Raw genomic sequence first — 23,515 nt, forward strand, 5'->3', positions numbered from 1 at the left:
AGACACCCCTGCGTTCTCTTCAGGTGGAGGTCGGCCTAGAGTCTGGAGCTGCAGAAGAGGCAGGGAGGAGAGGAGGGGAAAGAAGCATCTGAACGGCTAAATTGTGCCAGCAGCGCTGAGAGCGAGAGTCGCGGTGAGTCCTGGGCCAGTGGGGCCCCGTTGCCTCTCTTGTACGTCCTGGGCCCTCCCTGTCTCTCCCCCGGCCCCCTCTCTTTCCTTACCTGCTGCAAAAGGTTCCCCCCCGCCCCGCACCTTCTTTCTCCGTCTCGCTCTGAGTGGCTCCCTGCCTCCCCGTCTTTTCAGTCCTCCCTCTCTCTGTCCTGTAGCCTGTGGCTACTTGTTCTTTCTCCGCCTCTCTCTGCCTGGCTCTGGCTCCGTTTTTATTTTTTTACTCCTCCTGCTCTGTCCTGTAGCCTGTCGGTATTTTTGTCTTTCTCTGGCCCTCTCGGTCTGACTCCCTGCGTTACCGGAAAAGGCGGTAAAATCGGAGACGACTCCTCAACGCCAATTTAGTATTAAAGAGCGGGCATTCTTTATTCACGGCGCCGGATGCACGGGGGATCGCTCCTCCTGGCGTGCGTACCTCACGCACCTTTCCCGTACAATTTGTAGATCAAAATTTTACGTATTCATACACATTCATTATTGTCCTGTCTGCTGATCGGTACAAACTTGCTCGTTCCGTATGTAAATCGCTGCGCAGGCTCGGTGGTGGTCCGTGAGTCGGTGGTCGCGATCTCCCCCTGCCAGAATTGCCTTTTGCCTTCTCGGCTCTTAATCTTGGCAGTCTTGGCTAGTTCTCTCAGTCCGCTCCACGAAAGCGCGTTTTGTCATCCTTTTCTGACAGAAGCACGTTGTCTGTTGTTCTGCTGACATTAACGATCGCCTAGGGACTAAAATGCAGATCAACAGGTGTGCTGATTCGTACGCTCCATGTTCCCGTAATGGAACACCGTCTCTGGTTGGTTGATTTCATCGCTTTGGTTACACCTGTTCCTGTTGCTCAGTTTCTTCTTTTCTGGCTTTGTGTGATTCTCTCTGTGATTCTGTTTTTCTCTGCCTCGCTTTTCCCAGCTCCCCGTCCCTCACTTGGAATGCCCGTTGTCCTTCACCAGCTCACTCTCCCTTGGTTGCCATCCCCGTTTCTGAATTCCTCCTGCTTTGCCACGTAGCCCGTGACTTTTTTCTTAATCTCTCTCTGTCTGCCTCAACGCTCCCCCCGCGCTTTTTCATTCGTCTGCTCTGCTCTGCACCCTGCTACTGTTCTTGCCTTTCTGAGTTCTTCTCTGTCGAGCTCCCTTGCCCTATTTGTGAATTCCTGTTCTTCCTGCACCCGCCGCTGTTCCCTGTGACCTCCGTCTCTCTCTGTCCAGCTCCCTGTCCGTAGGTTTTAATCCCTGCCTCTGCCTGCTGTAGCCCGTCTAGATTTTTCTCTCGGCCTCTCTCTCTGTCCGGCTCCCTCTCTCTGTGTTCTAATTCCACGTTCTCTGTCACGTAGACCCGTGCTATTTGTTTGTCCTCATCTCTCTCTGTCCAGCTCCTTGCTGCGATGTTTTATTTCTTCCCTCTCTGTCTGTCTTTGTAGCCCGTTGCCGTTGTTGTTTGTTTTTTTTTTTTTTCCACTTGTTTCTTCATGTGTCTCTGTCTGCCTCCCGGTGCCTGATCTTTAATTCCTCCTTCCCTGTTGGGCCGCTGTTCCTTTTTTCCATTCTACGTTGTGTTCTCTTTGGTCTCCTGTTCTTATTCATCGGTTCCCTCCTCGCCGCCCTGTGGCTTGTCCCCATTTTAGTGTTGCCTCCCTCTCCCTCTCTCTGGCTTCTTGCCCCTGTTTTTAAAATTCCTCCTTCTCTTCTCTCTTCCCTGTCGGCCGTGTGATCTTCAGCCTTTCTCCATCTCTTTCTGCCCAGCTCTCTGTGTCTATTCATTAATTCTTCCCTCTCTGCCCTGTAGCCTGTAGCTTTTGTCCTTTCTCCATCTTGCTGTCTCTGGCTTCCCCGTGACCCTCTTTTAGAATTGTTTCGCTCTTCTTTCTGTACGCATTGCGATTCCTTTTGCTCCCCATCTCCCTTTGTTTTGGGTGTTGTTTTGTTGTTGTTTTTCTGGCTCCCTGTCCCTGATTCTTAATTCTCTGCCTTCTCATGCTCTGTACCACGTAGCCCCGTGGTTTGTTTTGTGGTGTTCCCTCCCCGGCCCCTTCCCTCCGTCGTTGGCTGTCTCGGCTCCCTGTCCCCGTGGCTTCATTCTTCCCTTTCTGCCCTGTTCTTGTCGCTTATCTTGTCTGTCTCCATCTCGCTCGGTCCAGCTTCCTGCCCCGTTCTTCTTTCCTCCCTCGCTGTCGTGCTGCCTGCCCCAGGTTCTTTGTGCGTCTCCAGCCTGCTCCTCTTCCTTCTTTGTTGGTCTGTGTCCTGCTCTTCCCCTCTCTCTGCTGCTTTTATCTCCAGCTCCGTCAGGCTCCCTGTCCTCCTCTGGCCGTCCTGTTCCCTGCCTCGTGCCTTCTCACTACACGCACACACGCCCCCCCCCCCCCCCAGCCGGGTGCCGCTCTTGTCTTCTCTCCTCCTACTGTCCTGTGCCCTGCTCCTCACCTTTGGTGGCCTCCCCCTCTGCCCAGCAGCCCGTCGCTCCAGGAGCCAGGCGACGGACGGTCCGTTCCCTGCCAAACCGGGACAAGCGCGTGCCGTGGCTTAGCCTCAGCTGGCAACTCTGCACCAGGGAGCTGCTTGCTCGCTCCACCCTCAGTGGGCTGGGGGAGAGAGCTGGAAGGGTAAAAGTGAGAAAAATCATGGGTTGAGATCAAGACGGTTTAATAGGTAAAGCAAAAGCTGTGCGTGGAAGCAAAGCAAGGAATTAATTCGCTCCTCCTTTTCGGCGGGCAGGTGTTGAGCTGTTTCTGGGAAAGCAGGGCTCTGTCATGTGTAACGGTTACTTAGGAAGAGAAATGCCGTAGCCCCCAAGGACTCCCCCTTCTTCCCCCAGCTGCGTGTGCTGAGCGTGATGTCAAATGGTATGGAATATCCCTTTGGTCAGTTAGCTGGGAAAGCTTTCCCAGCTGTGTCCTCTCCCAGCATACTTGCTGGTGGGGCACTGAGAGAACCAGAAGAGGCCCTGACTGTGGAAGCGGTGCTCAGCAAGAACCAAAACATCTCTACATTATTAATGTTGTTTTGAGCATAAATCCAAAACTTATCCCTTCCTAGCTACTCTGGAGAAAATGAGCACTATCCCAGCCACCACCAGCTCCGTGCGGCTGCGGCAACGGCGGCCGAGGTGGCCTTGGGGCAGTGGGAGCGTTGGGGACCCTGAGCCACGAATCGCTCCTGGGACTTGTTACGCGTGTGCGCCTGCACAAACACCTGCCCTCTCCTTTGCCCTCAGGGCTGCGTTTGTGCTGCCTTTGCGTGGGGCAAGGGGCTGTGATGGAGCCCAGGGGAGGAGGTGGTGCACTGTGGGGGTGAGGGGAGGGGCCCCCCGTTGCTGCTGCGCCTCAGCTGCGCGCGGGGGCTGGAGGAGCCCCAGGTGCGGGCAGTGGGGCTGACGGTGCCGGCTCCTCCCTGGAAAAGGGGTGGTGCCCTGCTCCGGGGGGCCAGTGAGAGCCGAGGGCGGAGCGGAGCTGTGGCCGAGCGTCAGCGGGCTGCGACTGTAGCGAGGGAGAAGGTGAGCGGGAGCTGGGGGGTGGGCCGCTGGGTCCCGGGTAAAGCCCCGAGGAGGGCTGCGGCGGGGCAGCGCCGGGTCGGAGCGGAGCTGTGGGGAGAGCGAGGCTGTGGTGAGGGCTCGGTGGGGGTTCCGGGTGCATCGGCGGGAGGGACGGTGCCCCGCAGGGTCAGAGAGCGGGAGGGCGGGCTCGCGGCATTCCGGGAGCTGTGGTGGTGTGGCTGCGGGCTGGCCGTGCGGCCGTGTTGTGTCGCAGAGCATGCCGGGAGCTGTAGTCCTGGTGGCGCGCGGCTGCCGGGCGGCCGTGTTGTGTCGCAGAGCATGCCGGGAGCTGTAGTCCAGGCGCAGTGGCTGCCGGCGCCGTCACGTGGTTCGCCGGGGCGTGGCGGGAGGCGCGGTCTTCCGGCGCTCGGGTGCCGGGCGGCCGTGCCGCGTACGGTACGCGCGGTGTATTTGGGGTTGGATTCGTGTTGATTTCTGGGGGCTTGCGGGTGCGGCCGCTCCCCGAGAAGCGGTGAGTTCCCCGGGAGCTGACAGAAGGGAAGATGGAAAGGAGGAGGAGGACGGTGACCTTTTCCCCGTGCCCAGGGCGCAGATGATGGCCGCCTCCCCGGCTCACCGGAGCTCCCGCTCAGCCTCCCCTGGCCCCCCTTGCCCCGTGCGCCTGCCCCCAGGTCCGGCACCTCCCCTGCAGCGTGCCGCGTAGCCCTTGGCCGCCCCCAGGCCCTGTCGTGAAGGCAGCGAGCCGGCCCTCAAGCGCACTGGATTCCCCCTCGGCGCAGGGGCCCTTAGCAGTAGCGCAGGGAAGGAGCGGCGTGTCCAGAAGCCCCTGCGCGAGGAGAGGCTTTGGCCAGGGTCGAGCGACGGTAATGACGGTCGCTGTTTCTTCTTTCCCTCTCCCAGAGACCGTGCTGAGGACGTGGTTGTCTGTCCTTCCCCCGGGGATGCCGTTGACTGCGGCCGTCTCAGGCTCGCGTGGCTTCTCTCTGCCTGGCCTCGCCGTCCTCGCAGCGCAGGGCCGAAAAGGGACACACAGAGCCCTTCCCGGCTGTGGAGAGGAGCTGCCTCGGCTGAAGCTGGAGACACCAACGAAAGGTAAAGAAGAAGAAACTGAAGGCGCTCTGGCTGCCAGCTGCTTTCCTGCTGCAGGCAAGAGAGAGCCTGTCCCTGCAGGTGAGGGAGGAAGGATCCCCCTTCATAGCCCGCAGCGGGACAGGCCACCAACGTGCACCGCAGGGTCTGTACGCGTAACCCGGAGTTGGGTACGGGCGTGTAGGGCACGAGCGAGCTAGGCTACGTGCCTAGGAAGCCTCATCTCGTAAGAGCTGTAAGACACCCCTGCGTTCTCTTCAGGTGGAGGTCGGCCTAGAGTCTGGAGCTGCAGAAGAGGCAGGGAGGAGAGGAGGGGAAAGAAGCATCTGAACGGCTAAATTGTGCCAGCAGCGCTGAGAGCGAGAGTCGCGGTGAGTCCTGGGCCAGTGGGGCCCCGTTGCCTCTCTTGTACGTCCTGGGCCCTCCCTGTCTCTCCCCCGGCCCCCTCTCTTTCCTTACCTGCTGCAAAAGGTTCCCCCCCGCCCCGCACCTTCTTTCTCCGTCTCGCTCTGAGTGGCTCCCTGCCTCCCCGTCTTTTCAGTCCTCCCTCTCTCTGTCCTGTAGCCTGTGGCTACTTGTTCTTTCTCCGCCTCTCTCTGCCTGGCTCTGGCTCCGTTTTTATTTTTTTACTCCTCCTGCTCTGTCCTGTAGCCTGTCGGTATTTTTGTCTTTCTCTGGCCCTCTCGGTCTGACTCCCTGCGTTACCGGAAAAGGCGGTAAAATCGGAGACGACTCCTCAACGCCAATTTAGTATTAAAGAGCGGGCATTCTTTATTCACGGCGCCGGATGCACGGGGGATCGCTCCTCCTGGCGTGCGTACCTCACGCACCTTTCCCGTACAATTTGTAGATCAAAATTTTACGTATTCATACACATTCATTATTGTCCTGTCTGCTGATCGGTACAAACTTGCTCGTTCCGTATGTAAATCGCTGCGCAGGCTCGGTGGTGGTCCGTGAGTCGGTGGTCGCGATCTCCCCCTGCCAGAATTGCCTTTTGCCTTCTCGGCTCTTAATCTTGGCAGTCTTGGCTAGTTCTCTCAGTCCGCTCCACGAAAGCGCGTTTTGTCATCCTTTTCTGACAGAAGCACGTTGTCTGTTGTTCTGCTGACATTAACGATCGCCTAGGGACTAAAATGCAGATCAACAGGTGTGCTGATTCGTACGCTCCATGTTCCCGTAATGGAACACCGTCTCTGGTTGGTTGATTTCATCGCTTTGGTTACACCTGTTCCTGTTGCTCAGTTTCTTCTTTTCTGGCTTTGTGTGATTCTCTCTGTGATTCTGTTTTTCTCTGCCTCGCTTTTCCCAGCTCCCCGTCCCTCACTTGGAATGCCCGTTGTCCTTCACCAGCTCACTCTCCCTTGGTTGCCATCCCCGTTTCTGAATTCCTCCTGCTTTGCCACGTAGCCCGTGACTTTTTTCTTAATCTCTCTCTGTCTGCCTCAACGCTCCCCCCGCGCTTTTTCATTCGTCTGCTCTGCTCTGCACCCTGCTACTGTTCTTGCCTTTCTGAGTTCTTCTCTGTCGAGCTCCCTTGCCCTATTTGTGAATTCCTGTTCTTCCTGCACCCGCCGCTGTTCCCTGTGACCTCCGTCTCTCTCTGTCCAGCTCCCTGTCCGTAGGTTTTAATCCCTGCCTCTGCCCGCTGTAGCCCGTCTAGATTTTTCTCTCGGCCTCTCTCTCTGTCCGGCTCCCTCTCTCTGTGTTCTAATTCCACGTTCTCTGTCACGTAGACCCGTGCTATTTGTTTGTCCTCATCTCTCTCTGTCCAGCTCCTTGCTGCGATGTTTTATTTCTTCCCTCTCTGTCTGTCTTTGTAGCCCGTTGCCGTTGTTGTTTGTTTTTTTTTTTTTTCCACTTGTTTCTTCATGTGTCTCTGTCTGCCTCCCGGTGCCTGATCTTTAATTCCTCCTTCCCTGTTGGGCCGCTGTTCCTTTTTTCCATTCTACGTTGTGTTCTCTTTGGTCTCCTGTTCTTATTCATCGGTTCCCTCCTCGCCGCCCTGTGGCTTGTCCCCATTTTAGTGTTGCCTCCCTCTCCCTCTCTCTGGCTTCTTGCCCCTGTTTTTAAAATTCCTCCTTCTCTTCTCTCTTCCCTGTCGGCCGTGTGATCTTCAGCCTTTCTCCATCTCTTTCTGCCCAGCTCTCTGTGTCTATTCATTAATTCTTCCCTCTCTGCCCTGTAGCCTGTAGCTTTTGTCCTTTCTCCATCTTGCTGTCTCTGGCTTCCCCGTGACCCTCTTTTAGAATTGTTTCGCTCTTCTTTCTGTACGCATTGCGATTCCTTTTGCTCCCCATCTCCCTTTGTTTTGGGTGTTGTTTTGTTGTTGTTTTTCTGGCTCCCTGTCCCTGATTCTTAATTCTCTGCCTTCTCATGCTCTGTACCACGTAGCCCCGTGGTTTGTTTTGTGGTGTTCCCTCCCCGGCCCCTTCCCTCCGTCGTTGGCTGTCTCGGCTCCCTGTCCCCGTGGCTTCATTCTTCCCTTTCTGCCCTGTTCTTGTCGCTTATCTTGTCTGTCTCCATCTCGCTCGGTCCAGCTTCCTGCCCCGTTCTTCTTTCCTCCCTCGCTGTCGTGCTGCCTGCCCCAGGTTCTTTGTGCGTCTCCAGCCTGCTCCTCTTCCTTCTTTGTTGGTCTGTGTCCTGCTCTTCCCCTCTCTCTGCTGCTTTTATCTCCAGCTCCGTCAGGCTCCCTGTCCTCCTCTGGCCGTCCTGTTCCCTGCCTCGTGCCTTCTCACTACACGCACACACGCCCCCCCCCCCCCCCCCAGCCGGGTGCCGCTCTTGTCTTCTCTCCTCCTACTGTCCTGTGCCCTGCTCCTCACCTTTGGTGGCCTCCCCCTCTGCCCAGCAGCCCGTCGCTCCAGGAGCCAGGCGACGGACGGTCCGTTCCCTGCCAAACCGGGACAAGCGCGTGCCGTGGCTTAGCCTCAGCTGGCAACTCTGCACCAGGGAGCTGCTTGCTCGCTCCACCCTCAGTGGGCTGGGGGAGAGAGCTGGAAGGGTAAAAGTGAGAAAAATCATGGGTTGAGATCAAGACGGTTTAATAGGTAAAGCAAAAGCTGTGCGTGGAAGCAAAGCAAGGAATTAATTCGCTCCTCCTTTTCGGCGGGCAGGTGTTGAGCTGTTTCTGGGAAAGCAGGGCTCTGTCATGTGTAACGGTTACTTAGGAAGAGAAATGCCGTAGCCCCCAAGGACTCCCCCTTCTTCCCCCAGCTGCGTGTGCTGAGCGTGATGTCAAATGGTATGGAATATCCCTTTGGTCAGTTAGCTGGGAAAGCTTTCCCAGCTGTGTCCTCTCCCAGCATACTTGCTGGTGGGGCACTGAGAGAACCAGAAGAGGCCCTGACTGTGGAAGCGGTGCTCAGCAAGAACCAAAACATCTCTACATTATTAATGTTGTTTTGAGCATAAATCCAAAACTTATCCCTTCCTAGCTACTCTGGAGAAAATGAGCACTATCCCAGCCACCACCAGCTCCGTGCGGCTGCGGCAACGGCGGCCGAGGTGGCCTTGGGGCAGTGGGAGCGTTGGGGACCCTGAGCCACGAATCGCTCCTGGGACTTGTTACGCGTGTGCGCCTGCACAAACACCTGCCCTCTCCTTTGCCCTCAGGGCTGCGTTTGTGCTGCCTTTGCGTGGGGCAAGGGGCTGTGATGGAGCCCAGGGGAGGAGGTGGTGCACTGTGGGGGTGAGGGGAGGGGCCCCCCGTTGCTGCTGCGCCTCAGCTGCGCGCGGGGGCTGGAGGAGCCCCAGGTGCGGGCAGTGGGGCTGACGGTGCCGGCTCCTCCCTGGAAAAGGGGTGGTGCCCTGCTCCGGGGGGCCAGTGAGAGCCGAGGGCGGAGCGGAGCTGTGGCCGAGCGTCAGCGGGCTGCGACTGTAGCGAGGGAGAAGGTGAGCGGGAGCTGGGGGGTGGGCCGCTGGGTCCCGGGTAAAGCCCCGAGGAGGGCTGCGGCGGGGCAGCGCCGGGTCGGAGCGGAGCTGTGGGGAGAGCGAGGCTGTGGTGAGGGCTCGGTGGGGGTTCCGGGTGCATCGGCGGGAGGGACGGTGCCCCGCAGGGTCAGAGAGCGGGAGGGCGGGCTCGCGGCATTCCGGGAGCTGTGGTGGTGTGGCTGCGGGCTGGCCGTGCGGCCGTGTTGTGTCGCAGAGCATGCCGGGAGCTGTAGTCCTGGTGGCGCGCGGCTGCCGGGCGGCCGTGTTGTGTCGCAGAGCATGCCGGGAGCTGTAGTCCTGGTGGCGCGCGGCTGCCGGGCGGCCGTGTTGTGTCGCAGAGCATGCCGGGAGCTGTAGTCCAGGCGCAGTGGCTGCCGGCGCCGTCACGTGGTTCGCCGGGGCGTGGCGGGAGGCGCGGTCTTCCGGCGCTCGGGTGCCGGGCGGCCGTGCCGCGTACGGTACGCGCGGTGTATTTGGGGTTGGATTCGTGTTGATTTCTGGGGGCTTGCGGGTGCGGCCGCTCCCCGAGAAGCGGTGAGTTCCCCGGGAGCTGACAGAAGGGAAGATGGAAAGGAGGAGGAGGACGGTGACCTTTTCCCCGTGCCCAGGGCGCAGATGATGGCCGCCTCCCCGGCTCACCGGAGCTCCCGCTCAGCCTCCCCTGGCCCCCCTTGCCCCGTGCGCCTGCCCCCAGGTCCGGCACCTCCCCTGCAGCGTGCCGCGTAGCCCTTGGCCGCCCCCAGGCCCTGTCGTGAAGGCAGCGAGCCGGCCCTCAAGCGCACTGGATTCCCCCTCGGCGCAGGGGCCCTTAGCAGTAGCGCAGGGAAGGAGCGGCGTGTCCAGAAGCCCCTGCGCGAGGAGAGGCTTTGGCCAGGGTCGAGCGACGGTAATGACGGTCGCTGTTTCTTCTTTCCCTCTCCCAGAGACCGTGCTGAGGACGTGGTTGTCTGTCCTTCCCCCGGGGATGCCGTTGACTGCGGCCGTCTCAGGCTCGCGTGGCTTCTCTCTGCCCGGCCTCGCCGTCCTCGCAGCGCAGGGCCGAAAAGGGACACACAGAGCCCTTCCCGGCTGTGGAGAGGAGCTGCCTCGGCTGAAGCTGGAGACACCAACGAAAGGTAAAGAAGAAGAAACTGAAGGCGCTCTGGCTGCCAGCTGCTTTCCTGCTGCAGGCAAGAGAGAGCCTGTCCCTGCAGGTGAGGGAGGAAGGATCCCCCTTCATAGCCCGCAGCGGGACAGGCCACCAACGTGCACCGCAGGGTCTGTACGCGTAACCCGGAGTTGGGTACGGGCGTGTAGGGCACGAGCGAGCTAGGCTACGTGCCTAGGAAGCCTCATCTCGTAAGAGCTGTAAGACACCCCTGCGTTCTCTTCAGGTGGAGGTCGGCCTAGAGTCTGGAGCTGCAGAAGAGGCAGGGAGGAGAGGAGGGGAAAGAAGCATCTGAACGGCTAAATTGTGCCAGCAGCGCTGAGAGCGAGAGTCGCGGTGAGTCCTGGGCCAGTGGGGCCCCGTTGCCTCTCTTGTACGTCCTGGGCCCTCCCTGTCTCTCCCCCGGCCCCCTCTCTTTCCTTACCTGCTGCAAAAGGTTCCCCCCCGCCCCGCACCTTCTTTCTCCGTCTCGCTCTGAGTGGCTCCCTGCCTCCCCGTCTTTTCAGTCCTCCCTCCCTCTGTCCTGTAGCCTGTGGCTACTTGTTCTTTCTCCGCCTCTCTCTGCCTGGCTCTGGCTCCGTTTTTATTTTTTTACTCCTCCTGCTCTGTCCTGTAGCCTGTCGGTATTTTTGTCTTTCTCTGGCCCTCTCGGTCTGACTCCCTGCGTTACCGGAAAAGGCGGTAAAATCGGAGACGACTCCTCAACGCCAATTTAGTATTAAAGAGCGGGCATTCTTTATTCACGGCGCCGGATGCACGGGGGATCGCTCCTCCTGGCGTGCGTACCTCACGCACCTTTCCCGTACAATTTGTAGATCAAAATTTTACGTATTCATACACATTCATTATTGTCCTGTCTGCTGATCGGTACAAACTTGCTCGTTCCGTATGTAAATCGCTGCGCAGGCTCGGTGGTGGTCCGTGAGTCGGTGGTCGCGATCTCCCCCTGCCAGAATTGCCTTTTGCCTTCTCGGCTCTTAATCTTGGCAGTCTTGGCTAGTTCTCTCAGTCCGCTCCACGAAAGCGCGTTTTGTCATCCTTTTCTGACAGAAGCACGTTGTCTGTTGTTCTGCTGACATTAACGATCGCCTAGGGACTAAAATGCAGATCAACAGGTGCGCTGATTCGTACGCTCCATGTTCCCGTAATGGAACACCGTCTCTGGTTGGTTGATTTCATCGCTTTGGTTACACCTGTTCCTGTTGCTCAGTTTCTTCTTTTCTGGCTTTGTGTGATTCTCTCTGTGATTCTGTTTTTCTCTGCCTCGCTTTTCCCAGCTCCCCGTCCCTCACTTGGAATGCCCGTTGTCCTTCACCAGCTCACTCTCCCTTGGTTGCCATCCCCGTTTCTGAATTCCTCCTGCTTTGCCACGTAGCCCGTGACTTTTTTCTTAATCTCTCTCTGTCTGCCTCAACGCTCCCGCCGCGCTTTTTCATTCGTCTGCTCTGCTCTGCACCCTGCTACTGTTCTTGCCTTTCTGAGTTCTTCTCTGTCGAGCTCCCTTGCCCTATTTGTGAATTCCTGTTCTTCCTGCACCCGCCGCTGTTCCCTGTGACCTCCGTCTCTCTCTGTCCAGCTCCCTGTCCGTAGGTTTTAATCCCTGCCTCTGCCCGCTGTAGCCCGTCTAGATTTTTCTCTCGGCCTCTCTCTCTGTCCGGCTCCCTCTCTCTGTGTTCTAATTCCACGTTCTCTGTCACGTAGACCCGTGCTATTTGTTTGTCCTCATCTCTCTCTGTCCAGCTCCTTGCTGCGATGTTTTATTTCTTCCCTCTCTGTCTGTCTTTGTAGCCCGTTGCCGTTGTTGTTTGTTTTTTTTTTTTTCCACTTGTTTCTTCATGTGTCTCTGTCTGCCTCCCGGTGCCTGATCTTTAATTCCTCCTTCCCTGTTGGGCCGCTGTTCCTTTTTTCCATTCTACGTTGTGTTCTCTTTGGTCTCCTGTTCTTATTCATCGGTTCCCTCCTCGCCGCCCTGTGGCTTGTCCCCATTTTAGTGTTGCCTCCCTCTCCCTCTCTCTGGCTTCTTGCCCCTGTTTTTAAAATTCCTCCCTCTCTTCTCTCTTCCCTGTCGGCCGTGTGATCTTCAGCCTTTCTCCATCTCTTTCTGCCCAGCTCTCTGTGTCTATTCATTAATTCTTCCCTCTCTGCCCTGTAGCCTGTAGCTTTTGTCCTTTCTCCATCTTGCTGTCTCTGGCTTCCCCGTGACCCTCTTTTAGAATTGTTTCGCTCTTCTTTCTGTACGCATTGCGATTCCTTTTGCTCCCCATCTCCCTTTGTTTTGGGTGTTGTTTTGTTGTTGTTTTTCTGGCTCCCTGTCCCTGATTCTTAATTCTCTGCCTTCTCATGCTCTGTACCACGTAGCCCCGTGGTTTGTTTTGTGGTGTTCCCTCCCCGGCCCCTTCCCTCCGTCGTTGGCTGTCTCGGCTCCCTGTCCCCGTGGCTTCATTCTTCCCTTTCTGCCCTGTTCTTGTCGCTTATCTTGTCTGTCTCCATCTCGCTCGGTCCAGCTTCCTGCCCCGTTCTTCTTTCCTCCCTCGCTGTCGTGCTGCCTGCCCCAGGTTCTTTGTGCGTCTCCAGCCTGCTCCTCATCCTTCTTTGTTGGTCTGTGTCCTGCTCTTCCCCTCTCTCTGCTGCTTTTATCTCCACCTCCGTCAGGCTCCCTGTCCTCCTCTGGCCGTCCTGTTCCCTGCCTCGTGCCTTCTCACTACACACACACACGCCCCCCCCCCCCCCCCAGCCGGGTGCCGCTCTTGTCTTCTCTCCTCCTACTGTCCTGTGCCCTGCTCCTCACCTTTGGTGGCCTCCCCCTCTGCCCAGCAGCCCGTCGCTCCAGGAGCCAGGCGACGGACGGTCCGTTCCCTGCCAAACCGGGACAAGCGCGTGCCGTGGCTTAGCCTCAGCTGACAACTCTGCACCAGGGAGCTGCTTGCTCGCTCCACCCTCAGTGGGCTGGGGGAGAGAGCTGGAAGGGTAAAAGTGAGAAAAATCATGGGTTGAGATCAAGACGGTTTAATAGGTAAAGCAAAAGCTGTGCGTGGAAGCAAAGCAAGGAATTAATTCGCTCCTCCTTTTCGGCGGGCAGGTGTTGAGCTGTTTCTGGGAAAGCGGGGCTCTGTCATGTGTAACGGTTACTTAGGAAGAGAAATGCCGTAGCCCCCAAGGACTCCCCCTTCTTCCCCCAGCTGCGTGTGCTGAGCGTGATGTCAAATGGTATGGAATATCCCTTTGGTCAGTTAGCTGGGAAAGCTTTCCCAGCTGTGTCCTCTCCCAGCATACTTGCTGGTGGGGCACTGAGAGAACCAGAAGAGGCCCTGACTGTGGAAGCGGTGCTCAGCAAGAACCAAAACATCTCTACATTATTAATGTTGTTTTGAGCATAAATCCAAAACTTATCCCTTCCTAGCTACTCTGGAGAAAATGAGCACTATCCCAGCCACCACCAGCTCCGTGCGGCTGCGGCAACGGCGGCCGAGGTGGCCTTGGGGCAGTGGGAGCGTTGGGGACCCTGAGCCACGAATCGCTCCTGGGACTTGTTACGCGTGTGCGCCTGCACAAACACCTGCCCTCTCCTTTGCCCTCAGGGCTGCGTTTGTGCTGCCTTTGCGTGGGGCAAGGGGCTGTGATGGAGCCCAGGGGAGGAGGTGGTGCACTGTGGGGGTGAGGGGAGGGGCCCCCCGTTGCTGCTGCGCCTCAGCTGCGCGCGGGGGCTGGAGGAGCCCCAGGTGCGGGCAGTGGGGCTGACGGTGCCGGCTCCTCCCTGGAAAAGGGGTGGTGCCCTGCTCCGGGGGGCCAGTGAGAGCCGAGGGCGGAGCGGAGCTGTGGCCGAGCGTCAGCGGGCTGCGACTGTAGCGAGGGAGAAGGTGAGCGGGAGCTGGGGGGTGGGCCGCTGGGTCCCGGGTAAAGCCCCGAGGAGGGCTGCGGCGGGGCAGCGCCGGGTCGGAGCGGAGCTGTGGGGAGAGCGAGGCTGTGGTGAGGGCTCGGTGGGGGTTCCGGGTGCATCGGCGGGAGGGACGGTGCCCCGCAGGGTCAGAGAGCGGGAGGGCGGGCTCGCGGCATTCCGGGAGCTGTGGTGGTGTGGCTGCGGGCTGGCCGTGCGGCCGTGTTGTGTCGCAGAGCATGCCGGGAGCTGTAGTCCTGGTGGCGCGCGGCTGCCGGGCGGCCGTGTTGTGTCGCAGAGCATGCCGGGAGCTGTAGTCCTGGTGGCGCGCGGCTGCCGGGCGGCCGTGTTGTGTCGCAGAGCATGCCGGGAGCTGTAGTCCAGGCGCAGTGGCTGCCGGCGCCGTCACGTGGTTCGCCGGGGCGTGGCGGGAGGCGCGGTCTTCCGGCGCTCGGGTGCCGGGCGGCCGTGCCGCGTACGGTACGCGCGGTGTATTTGGGGTTGGATTCGTGTTGATTTCTGGGGGCTTGCGGGTGCGGCCGCTCCCCGAGAAGCGGTGAGTTCCCCGGGAGCTGACAGAAGGGAAGATGGAAAGGAGGAGGAGGACGGTGACCTTTTCCCCGTGCCCAGGGCGCAGATGATGGCCGCCTCCCCGGCTCACCGGAGCTCCCGCTCAGCCTCCCCTGGCCCCCCTTGCCCCGTGCGCCTGCCCCCAGGTCCGGCACCTCCCCTGCAGCGTGCCGCGTAGCCCTTGGCCGCCCCCAGGCCCTGTCGTGAAGGCAGCGAGCCGGCCCTCAAGCGCACTGGATTCCCCCTCGGCGCAGGGGCCCTTAGCAGTAGCGCAGGGAAGGAGCGGCGTGTCCAGAAGCCCCTGCGCGAGGAGAGGCTTTGGCCAGGGTCGAGCGACGGTAATGACGGTCGCTGTTTCTTCTTTCCCTCTCCCAGAGACCGTGCTGAGGACGTGGTTGTCTGTCCTTCCCCCGGGGATGCCGTTGACTGCGGCCGTCTCAGGCTCGCGTGGCTTCTCTCTGCCCGGCCTCGCCGTCCTCGCAGCGCAGGGCCGAAAAGGGACACACAGAGCCCTTCCCGGCTGTGGAGAGGAGCTGCCTCGGCTGAAGCTGGAGACACCAACGAAAGGTAAAGAAGAAGAAACTGAAGGCGCTCTGGCTGCCAGCTGCTTTCCTGCTGCAGGCAAGAGAGAGCCTGTCCCTGCAGGTGAGGGAGGAAGGATCCCCCTTCATAGCCCGCAGCGGGACAGGCCACCAACGTGCACCGCAGGGTCTGTACGCGTAACCCGGAGTTGGGTACGGGCGTGTAGGGCACGAGCGAGCTAGGCTACGTGCCTAGGAAGCCTCATCTCGTAAGAGCTGTAAGACACCCCTGCGTTCTCTTCAGGTGGAGGTCGGCCTAGAGTCTGGAGCTGCAGAAGAGGCAGGGAGGAGAGGAGGGGAAAGAAGCATCTGAACGGCTAAATTGTGCCAGCAGCGCTGAGAGCGAGAGTCGCGGTGAGTCCTGGGCCAGTGGGGCCCCGTTGCCTCTCTTGTACGTCCTGGGCCCTCCCTGTCTCTCCCCCGGCCCCCTCTCTTTCCTTACCTGCTGCAAAAGGTTCCCCCCCGCCCCGCACCTTCTTTCTCCGTCTCGCTCTGAGTGGCTCCCTGCCTCCCCGTCTTTTCAGTCCTCCCTCCCTCTGTCCTGTAGCCTGTGGCTACTTGTTCTTTCTCCGCCTCTCTCTGCCTGGCTCTGGCTCCGTTTTTATTTTTTTACTCCTCCTGCTCTGTCCTGTAGCCTGTCGGTATTTTTGTCTTTCTCTGGCCCTCTCGGTCTGACTCCCTGCGTTACCGGAAAAGGCGGTAAAATCGGAGACGACTCCTCAACGCCAATTTAGTATTAAAGAGCGGGCATTCTTTATTCACGGCGCCGGATGCACGGGGGATCGCTCCTCCTGGCGTGCGTACCTCACGCACCTTTCCCGTACAATTTGTAGATCAAAATTTTACGTATTCATACACATTCATTATTGTCCTGTCTGCTGATCGGTACAAACTTGCTCGTTCCGTATGTAAATCGCTGCGCAGGCTCGGTGGTGGTCCGTGAGTCGGTGGTCGCGATCTCCCCCTGCCAGAATTGCCTTTTGCCTTCTCGGCTCTTAATCTTGGCAGTCTTGGCTAGTTCTCTCAGTCCGCTCCACGAAAGCGCGTTTTGTCATCCTTTTCTGACAGAAGCACGTTGTCTGTTGTTCTGCTGACATTAACGATCGCCTAGGGACTAAAATGCAGATCAACAGGTGCGCTGATTCGTACGCTCCATGTTCCCGTAATGGAACACCGTCTCTGGTTGGTTGATTTCATCGCTTTGGTTACACCTGTTCCTGTTGCTCAGTTTCTTCTTTTCTGGCTTTGTGTGATTCTCTCTGTGATTCTGTTTTTCTCTGCCTCGCTTTTCCCAGCTCCCCGTCCCTCACTTGGAATGCCCGTTGTCCTTCACCAGCTCACTCTCCCTTGGTTGCCATCCCCGTTTCTGAATTCCTCCTGCTTTGCCACGTAGCCCGTGACTTTTTTCTTAATCTCTCTCTGTCTGCCTCAACGCTCCCCCCGCGCTTTTTAATTCGTCTGCTCTGCTCTGCACCCTGCTACTGTTCTTGCCTTTCTGAGTTCTTCTCTGTCGAGCTCCCTTGCCCTATTTGTGAATTCCTGTTCTTCCTGCACCCGCCGCTGTTCCCTGTGACCTCCGTCTCTCTCTGTCCAGCTCCCTGTCCGTAGGTTTTAATCCCTGCCTCTGCCCGCTGTAGCCCGTCTAGATTTTTCTCTCGGCCTCTCTCTCTGTCCGGCTCCCTCTCTCTGTGTTCTAATTCCACGTTCTCTGTCACGTAGACCCGTGCTATTTGTTTGTCCTCATCTCTCTCTGTCCAGCTCCTTGCTGCGATGTTTTATTTCTTCCCTCTCTGTCTGTCTTTGTAGCCCGTTGCCGTTGTTGTTTGTTTTTTTTTTTTTCCACTTGTTTCTTCATGTGTCTCTGTCTGCCTCCCGGTGCCTGATCTTTAATTCCTCCTTCCCTGTTGGGCCGCTGTTCCTTTTTTCCATTCTACGTTGTGTTCTCTTTGGTCTCCTGTTCTTATTCATCGGTTCCCTCCTCGCCGCCCTGTGGCTTGTCCCCATTTTAGTGTTGCCTCCCTCTCCCTCTCTCTGGCTTCTTGCCCCTGTTTTTAAAATTCCTCCCTCTCTTCTCTCTTCCCTGTCGGCCGTGTGATCTTCAGCCTTTCTCCATCTCTTTCTGCCCAGCTCTCTGTGTCTATTCATTAATTCTTCCCTCTCTGCCCTGTAGCCTGTAGCTTTTGTCCTTTCTCCATCTTGCTGTCTCTGGCTTCCCCGTGACCCTCTTTTAGAATTGTTTCGCTCTTCTTTCTGTACGCATTGCGATTCCTTTTGCTCCCCATCTCCCTTTGTTTTGGGTGTTGTTTTGTTGTTGTTTTTCTGGCTCCCTGTCCCTGATTCTTAATTCTCTGCCTTCTCATGCTCTGTACCACGTAGCCCCGTGGTTTGTTTTGTGGTGTTCCCTCCCCGGCCCCTTCCCTCCGTCGTTGGCTGTCTCGGCTCCCTGTCCCCGTGGCTTCATTCTTCCCTTTCTGCCCTGTTCTTGTCGCTTATCTTGTCTGTCTCCATCTCGCTCGGTCCAGCTTCCTGCCCCGTTCTTCTTTCCTCCCTCGCTGTCGTGCTGCCTGCCCCAGGTTCTTTGTGCGTCTCCAGCCTGCTCCTCATCCTTCTTTGTTGGTCTGTGTCCTGCTCTTCCCCTCTCTCTGCTGCTTTTATCTCCACCTCCGTCAGGCTCCCTGTCCTCCTCTGGCCGTCCTGTTCCCTGCCTCGTGCCTTCTCACTACACACACACACGCCCCCCCCCCCCCCCCAGCCGGGTGCCGCTCTTGTCTTCTCTCCTCCTACTGTCCTGTGCCCTGCTCCTCACCTTTGGTGGCCTCCCCCTCTGCCCAGCAGCCCGTCGCTCCAGGAGCCAGGCGACGGACGGTCCGTTCCCTGCCAAACCGGGACAAGCGCGTGCCGTGGCTTAGCCTCAGCTGACAACTCTGCACCAGGGAGCTGCTTGCTCGCTCCACCCTCAGTGGGCTGGGGGAGAGAGCTGGAAGGGTAAAAGTGAGAAAAATCATGGGTTGAGATCAAGACGGTTTAATAGGTAAAGCAAAAGCTGTGCGTGGAAGCAAAGCAAGGAATTAATTCGCTCCTCCTTTTCGGCGGGCAGGTGTTGAGCTGTTTCTGGGAAAGCGGGGCTCTGTCATGTGTAACGGTTACTTAGGAAGAGAAATGCCGTAGCCCCCAAGGACTCCCCCTTCTTCCCCCAGCTGCGTGTGCTGAGCGTGATGTCAAATGGTATGGAATATCCCTTTGGTCAGTTAGCTGGGAAAGCTTTCCCAGCTGTGTCCTCTCCCAGCATACTTGCTGGTGGGGCACTGAGAGAACCAGAAGAGGCCCTGACTGTGGAAGCGGTGCTCAGCAAGAACCAAAACATCTCTACATTATTAATGTTGTTTTGAGCATAAATCCAAAACTTATCCCTTCCTAGCTACTCTGGAGAAAATGAGCACTATCCCAGCCACCACCAGCTCCGTGCGGCTGCGGCAACGGCGGCCGAGGTGGCCTTGGGGCAGTGGGAGCGTTGGGGACCCTGAGCCACGAATCGCTCCTGGGACTTGTTACGCGTGTGCGCCTGCACAAACACCTGCCCTCTCCTTTGCCCTCAGGGCTGCGTTTGTGCTGCCTTTGCGTGGGGCAAGGGGCTGTGATGGAGCCCAGGGGAGGAGGTGGTGCACTGTGGGGGTGAGGGGAGGGGCCCCCCGTTGCTGCTGCGCCTCAGCTGCGCGCGGGGGCTGGAGGAGCCCCAGGTGCGGGCAGTGGGGCTGACGGTGCCGGCTCCTCCCTGGAAAAGGGGTGGTGCCCTGCTCCGGGGGGCCAGTGAGAGCCGAGGGCGGAGCGGAGCTGTGGCCGAGCGTCAGCGGGCTGCGACTGTAGCGAGGGAGAAGGTGAGCGGGAGCTGGGGGGTGGGCCGCTGGGTCCCGGGTAAAGCCCCGAGGAGGGCTGCGGCGGGGCAGCGCCGGGTCGGAGCGGAGCTGTGGGGAGAGCGAGGCTGTGGTGAGGGCTCGGTGGGGGTTCCGGGTGCATCGGCGGGAGGGACGGTGCCCCGCAGGGTCAGAGAGCGGGAGGGCGGGCTCGCGGCATTCCGGGAGCTGTGGTGGTGTGGCTGCGGGCTGGCCGTGCGGCCGTGTTGTGTCGCAGAGCATGCCGGGAGCTGTAGTCCTGGTGGCGCGCGGCTGCCGGGCGGCCGTGTTGTGTCGCAGAGCATGCCGGGAGCTGTAGTCCTGGTGGCGCGCGGCTGCTGGGCGGCCGTGTTGTGTCGCAGAGCATGCCGGGAGCTGTAGTCCAGGCGCAGTGGCTGCCGGCGCCGTCACGTGGTTCGCCGGGGCGTGGCGGGAGGCGCGGTCTTCCGGCGCTCGGGTGCCGGGCGGCCGTGCCGCGTACGGTACGCGCGGTGTATTTGGGGTTGGATTCGTGTTGATTTCTGGGGGCTTGCGGGTGCGGCCGCTCCCCGAGAAGCGGTGAGTTCCCCGGGAGCTGACAGAAGGGAAGATGGAAAGGAGGAGGAGGACGGTGACCTTTTCCCCGTGCCCAGGGCGCAGATGATGGCCGCCTCCCCGGCTCACCGGAGCTCCCGCTCAGCCTCCCCTGGCCCCCCTTGCCCCGTGCGCCTGCCCCCAGGTCCGGCACCTCCCCTGCAGCGTGCCGCGTAGCCCTTGGCCGCCCCCAGGCCCTGTCGTGAAGGCAGCGAGCCGGCCCTCAAGCGCACTGGATTCCCCCTCGGCGCAGGGGCCCTTAGCAGTAGCGCAGGGAAGGAGCGGCGTGTCCAGAAGCCCCTGCGCGAGGAGAGGCTTTGGCCAGGGTCGAGCGACGGTAATGACGGTCGCTGTTTCTTCTTTCCCTCTCCCAGAGACCGTGCTGAGGACGTGGTTGTCTGTCCTTCCCCCGGGGATGCCGTTGACTGCGGCCGTCTCAGGCTCGCGTGGCTTCTCTCTGCCCGGCCTCGCCGTCCTCGCAGCGCAGGGCCGAAAAGGGACACACAGAGCCCTTCCCGGCTGTGGAGAGGAGCTGCCTCGGCTGAAGCTGGAGACACCAACGAAAGGTAAAGAAGAAGAAACTGAAGGCGCTCTGGCTGCCAGCTGCTTTCCTGCTGCAGGCAAGAGAGAGCCTGTCCCTGCAGGTGAGGGAGGAAGGATCCCCCTTCATAGCCCGCAGCGGGACAGGCCACCAACGTGCACCGCAGGGTCTGTACGCGTAACCCGGAGTTGGGTACGGGCGTGTAGGGCACGAGCGAGCTAGGCTACGTGCCTAGGAAGCCTCATCTCGTAAGAGCTGTAAGACACCCCTGCGTTCTCTTCAGGTGGAGGTCGGCCTAGAGTCTGGAGCTGCAGAAGAGGCAGGGAGGAGAGGAGGGGAAAGAAGCATCTGAACGGCTAAATTGTGCCAGCAGCGCTGAGAGCGAGAGTCGCGGTGAGTCCTGGGCCAGTGGGGCCCCGTTGCCTCTCTTGTACGTCCTGGGCCCTCCCTGTCTCTCCCCCGGCCCCCTCTCTTTCCTTACCTGCTGCAAAAGGTTCCCCCCCGCCCCGCACCTTCTTTCTCCGTCTCGCTCTGAGTGGCTCCCTGCCTCCCCGTCTTTTCAGTCCTCCCTCCCTCTGTCCTGTAGCCTGTGGCTACTTGTTCTTTCTCCGCCTCTCTCTGCCTGGCTCTGGCTCCGTTTTTATTTTTTTACTCCTCCTGCTCTGTCCTGTAGCCTGTCGGTATTTTTGTCTTTCTCTGGCCCTCTCGGTCTGACTCCCTGCGTTACCGGAAAAGGCGGTAAAATCGGAGACGACTCCTCAACGCCAATTTAGTATTAAAGAGCGGGCATTCTTTATTCACGGCGCCGGATGCACGGGGGATCGCTCCTCCTGGCGTGCGTACCTCACGCACCTTTCCCGTACAATTTGTAGATCAAAATTTTACGTATTCATACACATTCATTATTGTCCTGTCTGCTGATCGGTACAAACTTGCTCGTTCCGTATGTAAATCGCTGCGCAGGCTCGGTGGTGGTCCGTGAGTCGGTGGTCGCGATCTCCCCCTGCCAGAATTGCCTTTTGCCTTCTCGGCTCTTAATCTTGGCAGTCTTGGCTAGTTCTCTCAGTCCGCTCCACGAAAGCGCGTTTTGTCATCCTTTTCTGACAGAAGCACGTTGTCTGTTGTTCTGCTGACATTAACGATCGCCTAGGGACTAAAATGCAGATCAACAGGTGCGCTGATTCGTACGCTCCATGTTCCCGTAATGGAACACCGTCTCTGGTTGGTTGATTTCATCGCTTTGGTTACACCTGTTCCTGTTGCTCAGTTTCTTCTTTTCTGGCTTTGTGTGATTCTCTCTGTGATTCTGTTTTTCTCTGCCTCGCTTTTCCCAGCTCCCCGTCCCTCACTTGGAATGCCCGTTGTCCTTCACCAGCTCACTCTCCCTTGGTTGCCATCCCCGTTTCTGAATTCCTCCTGCTTTGCCACGTAGCCCGTGACTTTTTTCTTAATCTCTCTCTGTCTGCCTCAACGCTCCCCCCGCGCTTTTTAATTCGTCTGCTCTGCTCTGCACCCTGCTACTGTTCTTGCCTTTCTGAGTTCTTCTCTGTCGAGCTCCCTTGCCCTATTTGTGAATTCCTGTTCTTCCTGCACCCGCCGCTGTTCCCTGTGACCTCCGTCTCTCTCTGTCCAGCTCCCTGTCCGTAGGTTTTAATCCCTGCCTCTGCCCGCTGTAGCCCGTCTAGATTTTTCTCTCGGCCTCTCTCTCTGTCCGGCTCCCTCTCTCTGTGTTCTAATTCCACGTTCTCTGTCACGTAGACCCGTGCTATTTGTTTGTCCTCATCTCTCTCTGTCCAGCTCCTTGCTGCGATGTTTTATTTCTTCCCTCTCTGTCTGTCTTTGTAGCCCGTTGCCGTTGTTGTTTGTTTTTTTTTTTTTTCCACTTGTTTCTTCATGTGTCTCTGTCTGCCTCCCGGTGCCTGATCTTTAATTCCTCCTTCCCTGTTGGGCCGCTGTTCCTTTTTTCCATTCTACGTTGTGTTCTCTTTGGTCTCCTGTTCTTATTCATCGGTTCCCTCCTCGCCGCCCTGTGGCTTGTCCCCATTTTAGTGTTGCCTCCCTCTCCCTCTCTCTGGCTTCTTGCCCCTGTTTTTAAAATTCCTCCCTCTCTTCTCTCTTCCCTGTCGGCCGTGTGATCTTCAGCCTTTCTCCATCTCTTTCTGCCCAGCTCTCTGTGTCTATTCATTAATTCTTCCCTCTCTGCCCTGTAGCCTGTAGCTTTTGTCCTTTCTCCATCTTGCTGTCTCTGGCTTCCCCGTGACCCTCTTTTAGAATTGTTTCGCTCTTCTTTCTGTACGCATTGCGATTCCTTTTGCTCCCCATCTCCCTTTGTTTTGGGTGTTGTTTTGTTGTTGTTTTTCTGGCTCCCTGTCCCTGATTCTTAATTCTCTGCCTTCTCATGCTCTGTACCACGTAGCCCCGTGGTTTGTTTTGTGGTGTTCCCTCCCCGGCCCCTTCCCTCCGTCGTTGGCTGTCTCGGCTCCCTGTCCCCGTGGCTTCATTCTTCCCTTTCTGCCCTGTTCTTGTCGCTTATCTTGTCTGTCTCCATCTCGCTCGGTCCAGCTTCCTGCCCCGTTCTTCTTTCCTCCCTCGCTGTCGTGCTGCCTGCCCCAGGTTCTTTGTGCGTCTCCAGCCTGCTCCTCATCCTTCTTTGTTGGTCTGTGTCCTGCTCTTCCCCTCTCTCTGCTGCTTTTATCTCCACCTCCGTCAGGCTCCCTGTCCTCCTCTGGCCGTCCTGTTCCCTGCCTCGTGCCTTCTCACTACACACACACACGCCCCCCCCCCCCCCAGCCGGGTGCCGCTCTTGTCTTCTCTCCTCCTACTGTCCTGTGCCCTGCTCCTCACCTTTGGTGGCCTCCCCCTCTGCCCAGCAGCCCGTCGCTCCAGGAGCCAGGCGACGGACGGTCCGTTCCCTGCCAAACCGGGACAAGCGCGTGCCGTGGCTTAGCCTCAGCTGACAACTCTGCACCAGGGAGCTGCTTGCTCGCTCCACCCTCAGTGGGCTGGGGGAGAGAGCTGGAAGGGTAAAAGTGAGAAAAATCATGGGTTGAGATCAAGACGGTTTAATAGGTAAAGCAAAAGCTGTGCGTGGAAGCAAAGCAAGGAATTAATTCGCTCCTCCTTTTCGGCGGGCAGGTGTTGAGCTGTTTCTGGGAAAGCGGGGCTCTGTCATGTGTAACGGTTACTTAGGAAGAGAAATGCCGTAGCCCCCAAGGACTCCCCCTTCTTCCCCCAGCTGCGTGTGCTGAGCGTGATGTCAAATGGTATGGAATATCCCTTTGGTCAGTTAGCTGGGAAAGCTTTCCCAGCTGTGTCCTCTCCCAGCATACTTGCTGGTGGGGCACTGAGAGAACCAGAAGAGGCCCTGACTGTGGAAGCGGTGCTCAGCAAGAACCAAAACATCTCTACATTATTAATGTTGTTTTGAGCATAAATCCAAAACTTATCCCTTCCTAGCTACTCTGGAGAAAATGAGCACTATCCCAGCCACCACCAGCTCCGTGCGGCTGCGGCAACGGCGGCCGAGGTGGCCTTGGGGCAGTGGGAGCGTTGGGGACCCTGAGCCACGAATCGCTCCTGGGACTTGTTACGCGTGTGCGCCTGCACAAACACCTGCCCTCTCCTTTGCCCTCAGGGCTGCGTTTGTGCTGCCTTTGCGTGGGG

At 58.5% G+C, this 23,515-nt stretch overlaps 1 long non-coding RNA gene across 2 annotated transcripts; it reads left to right on the forward strand.

The window, feature by feature from the left end:
- The first annotated feature begins 4,664 nt into the window (after positions 1 to 4,664).
- LOC142064046 (uncharacterized) lies at positions 4,665 to 22,776 on the forward strand. 2 transcript variants are annotated; one of them, XR_012662960.1, is made up of 9 exons: positions 4,665 to 4,888; positions 5,005 to 5,114; positions 7,598 to 9,933; positions 10,050 to 10,159; positions 14,643 to 14,976; positions 15,093 to 15,202; positions 19,686 to 20,019; positions 20,136 to 20,245; positions 20,960 to 22,776. It is a non-coding gene; the product is annotated as an uncharacterized LOC142064046 (long non-coding RNA). The 2 variants fall into 2 exon arrangements; XR_012662961.1 differs by having other exon boundaries at positions 9,600 to 9,933.
- Positions 22,777 to 23,515: the final 739 nt, after the last annotated feature.

The sequence above is a fragment of the Phalacrocorax aristotelis genome, chromosome 13 (genome assembly GCF_949628215.1).
Source record: "Phalacrocorax aristotelis chromosome 13, bGulAri2.1, whole genome shotgun sequence".
Classification (NCBI taxonomy): domain Eukaryota; kingdom Metazoa; phylum Chordata; class Aves; order Suliformes; family Phalacrocoracidae; genus Phalacrocorax; species Phalacrocorax aristotelis.